We start from the raw sequence: 7,059 nt of genomic DNA, 5'->3' as shown, positions 1-7,059 counted from the left end.
CGTTCCGCCCTCCTGCTAGCTGTCACGGCTTCTGCCGTGGCCGGGTGCCCGCCGGCCGGTTCTCCGGAAGAAGCCTGTCGGGGAAGCGGCGTTGCGTGAGGAGGTTTCGCCAGAAACCGCGCTTGCAGCCGAGGCCGGGACCGCAGGTAGAGCCTCTTGAGGAGAAGACGGTGCGAGGCCTGCGGCCTTGCTGTGAGGAGGGCGGGCTCCCGCCCTCGCCTCCACACGGGCCCTCGCCGCGGGCAGGCCGCCGCCGGCCTGGGGCTGGCTGCCGTGGAAGACGGGCCGCCGCCAAGTGCTGGCGGGAAGAAGGGGGCGGCCGAGGCACACAGGCCGTCCTGCGGACCCGCCGCCGGGTCCCCGGTCCTCTGGTGGGCGGCTGGAGAGGAGCTTAGAAGGGGCGCAGGCAAACGGCTTGGGGATACTCATGTTTCTGCTTTCCAGGGAAGTCAGCTTAGCCTCTTCATAATACGAGGGGAGCCTTTATGTTCTTTCACGTAGTTACTGAATAAAAATACCGCTCTCAGCCTCCCCAAACGCACACGCGCTACTTCAGACAACAGGCAGAGTGACATTTGTGTTGAACAGAGTGCCTTCCGTGAGGCAGTACCTGCTTAAATCATTTTGTTCTTACGTCCTAAATCTGTACTTGCCAGAAGTATTCAACTGCTAATTTCAAGATGAAAAACAATTCTACATTTTTGGGTATCATTCTGATCCGTAGGTGGAGTTTTTCTCCCCCCAAGTAACACTTGTTGTTTTACAAGCGTGCATAATACTGGTACGATTCTTGGAGAAAGAAGGAAGGGCCCCTTTTGTCCCCCTGACTAATTTTGATGCTTTACGATTTTTCCCACACATCCATTCCATTTGAGAGTAGCAAGAGATCCATGCTCCAAATGTGCTCACGTTGATTGCAGGATGGCTCGTGCAATCCTAAAGCCCTATTTAGGATTACTTTTAATTTCTCCCAAGCGTTATTTGAAAGTATACGTATGTAGCAAAACATAAATTACTCTTGCACCCTCCTTTCCCTCCCCTAGACAGGCACTTTTTGGGATAGAAGGAAGATTAATTACAAATATGAGCTACTTGGAGAGATAACAGCAGAGAAGAACCATGGAATTCTTGCTGGCTGTACGCCTTTACTGTAATAAAATTCATGGTAAAGCCTATTTTGGTGAATTCGGGTGCCAGAGAGGTCGGCACGCATCGTGCAGCAGAAGCAGGCATGAGGCCATTCTGTCAAGGGGCACAAAAAACCCGTTAGAGATGTTAGAGAATGAGGTAGTTCTTTCTTCAAAAACTGCCAGATGCTAGAGAATATATTTCCAGCAGTAGTTCTTTTCATGCTTGAACTGGCAGGTTTTTTTCTGCTGATAAAGTGACACAGATCAATTATAATCCTTTCGTGAAGAAAGATACTGCTAGTATCTTTCCTATTAAGTAAGTCAGTTTTTACAGAAGTTTAGGGGTTTTTGAGGATAGCGGATGCAGGTGTGGTGAGAGAGGTGCCATCAGCTTCTGAACTCACTCACAGATCGCCAGTGCACTAATTGCTCACTGTGCTATTGTCCTCTGAAGACCACAAATGTGAAATTGAATGAAAAAAATTACTTTTAGTATTTTCAATTACATTTACGGTTCTCTCCCTATGTCTCTGTGTGTTTTTGTGAACTGTTTTCCCTCAGAAATGCATTTACCAGCAAAGTGCATGTCAACAGTACCGGAAATTCATATTCCACTCCTGCAAGCAAATACACATAGTGGCAGGAGGATGAGAACATATTTGCAGTTGTGCCCTGCTAATGACCTTGCTGGAGATTGCTCGTGCGAGGGAGGAACAGTCATGGACTACACACTAGGAGCAGCCAAGTAGATATTCCACCCAAAGGGCTATTGCCAAGAAGCTGCTTAATTATCGGGCACCAAAAGTAGCGGTCTCATGTTTTGACAGGCAAGAAGCTGAAATTTTAAGAAAATTTAGGAAATTCTTTTCTATTATTATTATTATTATTATTATTATTATTATTATTATTATTATTTAGGATATAAATAAGCATCCATTGGTAAAAACCTTGAGTCATCAATTTCTTATAAATTTTCAGGGTAATCTGTTTTTGCGTTCTACATCCAAGTTACGTGGTTATTACCACACTTAAGAGTAGTCTCTAACTTCATGAACCCTGTACACCTAAGCGGCCAGTTTGACACCTCTCTTGAGTACTTCACTGCCCTCATTGGGGTGGGCACTCCTGGGCAACTTGCTAAAAATGAGTTGCCTCATTATTTTTTTAAACACATCCGTAGGGTGACAACTAGAACAAGGTGTTTAAAGAATGGCAGCCGAGAAGCTGTGAAATAAAGACAGTATTTCTTTTCTTACAGCATTGTTACAACTTGCAGTGCAGTCAGGAAACTCTTGAAATGCAGCACCAAATTTAATTTTGTCCTTTTATCATGATTACTATAGTTGCTTTCACTGAAATTTTCAAGAAGCTCTGGACTACCAGAATTGTTCTTGGAACACTTCACCCCCAGTACCGAGTAGGAACTGTAATTCTTCCAATGTTACTTTTCACAGAACGTCCAATCAAAAACGAAAATGAAGGCAGGAGGGAAACAAAAAAATACAAACAAACCAAAAAAACAACCCAAATCACCACTCTTCTACTGCAGAGGATCCTAAAATTTAGTGACGGCTACTAGGGAAATTGCCTGGGGCCCAATGTGGACAATACTGCAAATACGTACTGGCTGAACATACAGCTATAAATAAAAATGAACAAGATGTCAGTTGTCCTGGTTTTGGCTGGGATAGAGTTAATTTTCTTCCTAGTAGCTGGTACAGAGTGTTATGTTTTGGGTTCGGTATGAGAAGAATGTTGATAACACACTGATGTTTTCAGTTGTTGCTAAGTAGTGTTTAGATGAAGTCAAGGATTTCTCAGCTTCTCATTCCCAGCCAGCAAGAAGGCTGGAGGGACACAAGAAGTTGGGAGGGGACACAGCCAGGACAGCTGACCCAAACTGGCCAAAGGGGTATTCCATACCATGTGATGTCATGCCCAGTATACAAACTGGGGGGACTTGGCTGGGGCGGGGGGCAGATCGCTGCTTGTGAACTGGGCATTGGTCGGTGAGTGGTGAGCAATTGCATAGTGCACCGCTTGTTTTGTATATTCCAATTCTTTTATTATTATTATTGTCATTTTATGATTGTTATTGTTATTTTCTTCCTTTCTGTCCTGTTAAACTGTTCTTATCTCAACCCACGAGTTTTACTTTTTTTTTTCTGATTCTCTTCCCCCATCCCACTGGGTGGGGGGGGAAGTGAGCGAGTGGCTGTGTGGTGCTTAGTTGCTGGCTGGGATTAAACCCCGACATCAGGGTGCACGTGGAATGGGATGAGGAGTAGTACAGGAAATGAAACCAGCATGTGTCAGCTGGGTGGTGCGTTCTCCTATGTGCTTGTTGCACGTGTCACAACTTCTTCCTAGAAAATGAACGCCGAAGGTAAATAAGCTCTAAGGAAGGCTGTCATAAACTACTGGGTAGATGGAAAAATGCCCCCATTAAAATACGACAAGAGTGAAAAGTCTGAAATTACTTGCTTGTCTCAGGAAAGTAACACGTGGGACACGATGAAAAGAAGGCAAAGTCAGGCCCTTCTGTTTTCCCATGTCACACACCGTTCAGCTAAATTACAAAGCTGCGCATTCGAAACCAATAGAAAGATTTCCCCCCTTAACACATTAAGAAATTAATTACCCCCCAATACCAATGAAGTAATGAACTAGATTAAAAAAGGAACTGGACATTTGTATGGATAAGAATGATAGCCAGTTACGGGTTTGTGCAAACGTACTTTGAAAGAGAATTCAGATGCCGGCCAGCAGGGTCTGAAGGCGAGCCTTGGCTCACTGTGACAAGGCAGGCAGTCGGTCTGGGGATCCAATGAACCCAGCGCTGCTCACTCTAACGCTGCTGCTGGTGTCCTTCATTACACCAGCCAGGACGGGGGGCAGGACAGCCAGGCCAGAGGCTATGCTTGCGGTTGTGAGTTAAATCTGCCGGTGGTTGTCCTCTGGCACCCAGACCGAGGAGACGCAGACCATTCCCTACCGTACCCCTCAGCCTCCAAAGCTGGGTTGCTCACCAGCTCCACTGGGGATAACTCAGTGGCCAGAGGCTGATGGAGAGATTGCTAGCTGGCTCAGGGCAAACATTTTTAGGGGTCTTTCTATTCATAGGCATTCAGTTTTCAACATGTGCTCAGACGTGTCAGTTGACTGGTATATCCATAGCCAGAGAGACCCAAAGTGTGTCCGATAACAACGTTCCTCCACCTGAAAGGTCCTATGCACCAGTATTTTTGCCTTCTTAGGTGATGGTTTCAGCTCTTTCATTCACATGCCCACTAATTCTTTGACACCACATCCGACCGAGATTGTTATTTCCACATCCACACCACATGTCTGCAGAGGCTCCTCTCCACCCCAGTAATGCTCTTATGGCAGCACTTTTCATCCACCCAGCACACGATGGGCTTGAAAGTCTTGTCACACACGATACAGGATGCAAGGTGGTGATGATACAGCAAAACCAAAACTGTTTGATGTTTAAATTGTAGGTGTCAAAGTCACGAAAGGGCACCTGGCAAGCATTAAAACATTTCTGAAACAAGTGGGACAAGAAGCTGCGTGTAATCAATCTATTCTCTGGCCATTATTGAACTGTGAGGTAAATTGGGCGCATTTCTCCTTGGGAAGGATAGGAAACGCAGAGAAGCAGCAGCTTTATCTGGCTCTGAAACCTTCACATTTGAGTATGGAAACCATGGCTAAGAGAACAAATAAATAAAAGCAACTGCAGCATTAAGGTTTTGTGCATGCATATAGTTAAAACCCCCCACACTAAACATGGTTTTCTGTAGCACATCATATATCAAAGCAGGCATCAAATCCTTATTCTTCTAATTTTATATATAACCCTTAACTAACTGCATTTTTCTTCTGTCTTTCCCTACTTTGTCAGGATCACACTGAGATAAAATAACCTTTCTGCACATATAGTTATGCATTAGGCATTCCTCCTAAGTGTATCTGGAGAGGTTTGTCATAGCTTCGTGAATCCCTGAATTAGCAAAGGAAAAAGTTCCCAACTTGTCCCGTAATGAAAACCACGCTTTTAAAAAACAAAGCAAGTGATTCATTCTTTAAGATAATTTCTACAGAGCGCTGTCTCATTAAAAATGATAGAGTGACAAACTAATGATCATTATTTTGGTTGCTCCTCCTCTCGCAATCCTATCTAGTTAAAAGTAACAGCTGAAAAGTACATTGTGATTTTTTGAATATATTTAGACACACTAATAGATGTGGGTTTGCATTTATATATATGCATGGTCATATGTCTATATATAGAGCTAGTACTGGGCTATACTGAGAAGAAAATGAAGGCATGCATGTCTTCTGATGTTTTTGTAGGAATTGTTTTCTGAAATACTTCAATATAATACAAAGAAAATATAACAAGAAATTAATTCACTGTTACCATTTCATTTAAAAAAATTGGAACACTGATCTAAAAAAAAAAACCAACCAAAACCCCCTATCATTTAAAACAAAGGAAAAAAGCATTGAAAATTAGTAGTTTGGAACAAAAATCTACTAATGAATAACATTACTTAAGGCTAGGCTACTGTACTGTTGTTGTTGTAGATACATCAGCCAGCACTTACTGAGACATATAGTATCAGGCCAGACAATACATCTTCTAAACTTCTGCTGAATCAAACCCCAGACCATTATTGCTGCGGCTCTTGACACTGTAATCGTGCAACAAGACTGTAGATACAGCCCATGGACTGAGGGCCCAACGCAGCTGCTCTTGCTTGGTAGTGCACTGGTAAGTAACCAAACACACTTCGTTCCCTTTTATGTAATAGCTATTGCAAAATCAAAGTCAATAATATGCGAGTGGCCAAGAGTTCAAGGATGCATCTCATGGTCAGGTGATATGTTCCTGTACATAGGGTTATTCTTTAAGTGCATGAGGTTAAAATAGACATCCTGCGCTTCAGTACTACATACATAACCCCACCGAACCAACACCAAGGTAACCAAACAGCAAGGAGAAAAAATTACTTTTATGACCCAACTGAAGTGACAAACTACAGCAATTCAAAGTTTACCGAAACAGTTCAGGAAATTGAAAGCTTCACTTAACTTTGTTTAGAGAACAGCTGTAAATGGTCAAATAAAAATGTAGGGGAACCTTTTACTACACTTTTTTTATTCCAGGATTTTACAATCTTTCCTCTTCCTCCTCCTCCAAACAAATTACTGAATCAAAAAACTCCATACACATATTAACTAATACCAACTGGACTAGTAAACTAATAGTTGAAGAGGATGCTTTGGTGCACAGAACAACTGGAGATGCCGGTATCTCAGAAGAAAGCTGTATCGCTGTTCTAAGCTAACCCAAATGATTCCTGGTAATCTTTTCCCTGTTTCTCAGAGGTTAATTCCCAAATCTGCACGTTTAGCTGCTTTTAAGGAAACTTGTCTACAATCTTTTTGGTTTTTTGCTTTTCCTCAATGTTTTAAACAACTGCATTTTCTCTTACGCTGTCTCCACAGGTTGGTATTCTTTACATCTATTCTTGGTTTCTTTTGGCCTTGTCCTTGATTTCAAACTGTTGTTGTTTTGCTGGACTTTAGCATCTGCACCATCCCAGTGCTTGGAATGATGTTGTTAAGAAAACACCAGCATACTTGCTTATGAAATATATTATGATGGATTTGGACTACAAAGGCCTGCAAAATTCACCATGAATGTCAAGAGGTCTACCTGTGTTCATCTCATATGACAAGTGGAATGCAGACACCTTCCCTCTTACCACCCACAATAAAAACTGCTGGGCACTTGTAGCACTAACCTAACTGAAAGACACGGGCCAGTCCTGAAAACTGCAGGATTACACAAAACTTATTTCAGCTTTCTAGGTTAAAACCAGATATGCAGATTTGAAAATATTAGTATGATTTCTCA

The 7,059-nt window shown here is 42.8% G+C and overlaps 1 long non-coding RNA gene across 1 annotated transcript; it reads left to right on the top strand.

Annotated features, from left to right (window-relative positions):
* Nucleotides 1-58: 58 nt before the first annotated feature.
* Nucleotides 59-2,020, top strand: LOC121232566. The gene is made up of 2 exons (XR_005931227.1): nucleotides 59-146; nucleotides 1,692-2,020. It is a non-coding gene; the product is annotated as an uncharacterized LOC121232566 (long non-coding RNA).
* The last annotated feature ends 5,039 nt before the right edge of the window (nucleotides 2,021-7,059 follow it).

Source organism: Aquila chrysaetos, chromosome 23 (assembly GCF_900496995.4).
Source record: "Aquila chrysaetos chrysaetos chromosome 23, bAquChr1.4, whole genome shotgun sequence".
NCBI classification, from domain to species: Eukaryota; Metazoa; Chordata; class Aves; order Accipitriformes; family Accipitridae; genus Aquila; species Aquila chrysaetos.
This window is presented reverse-complemented; position numbering and strand designations above follow the sequence as displayed.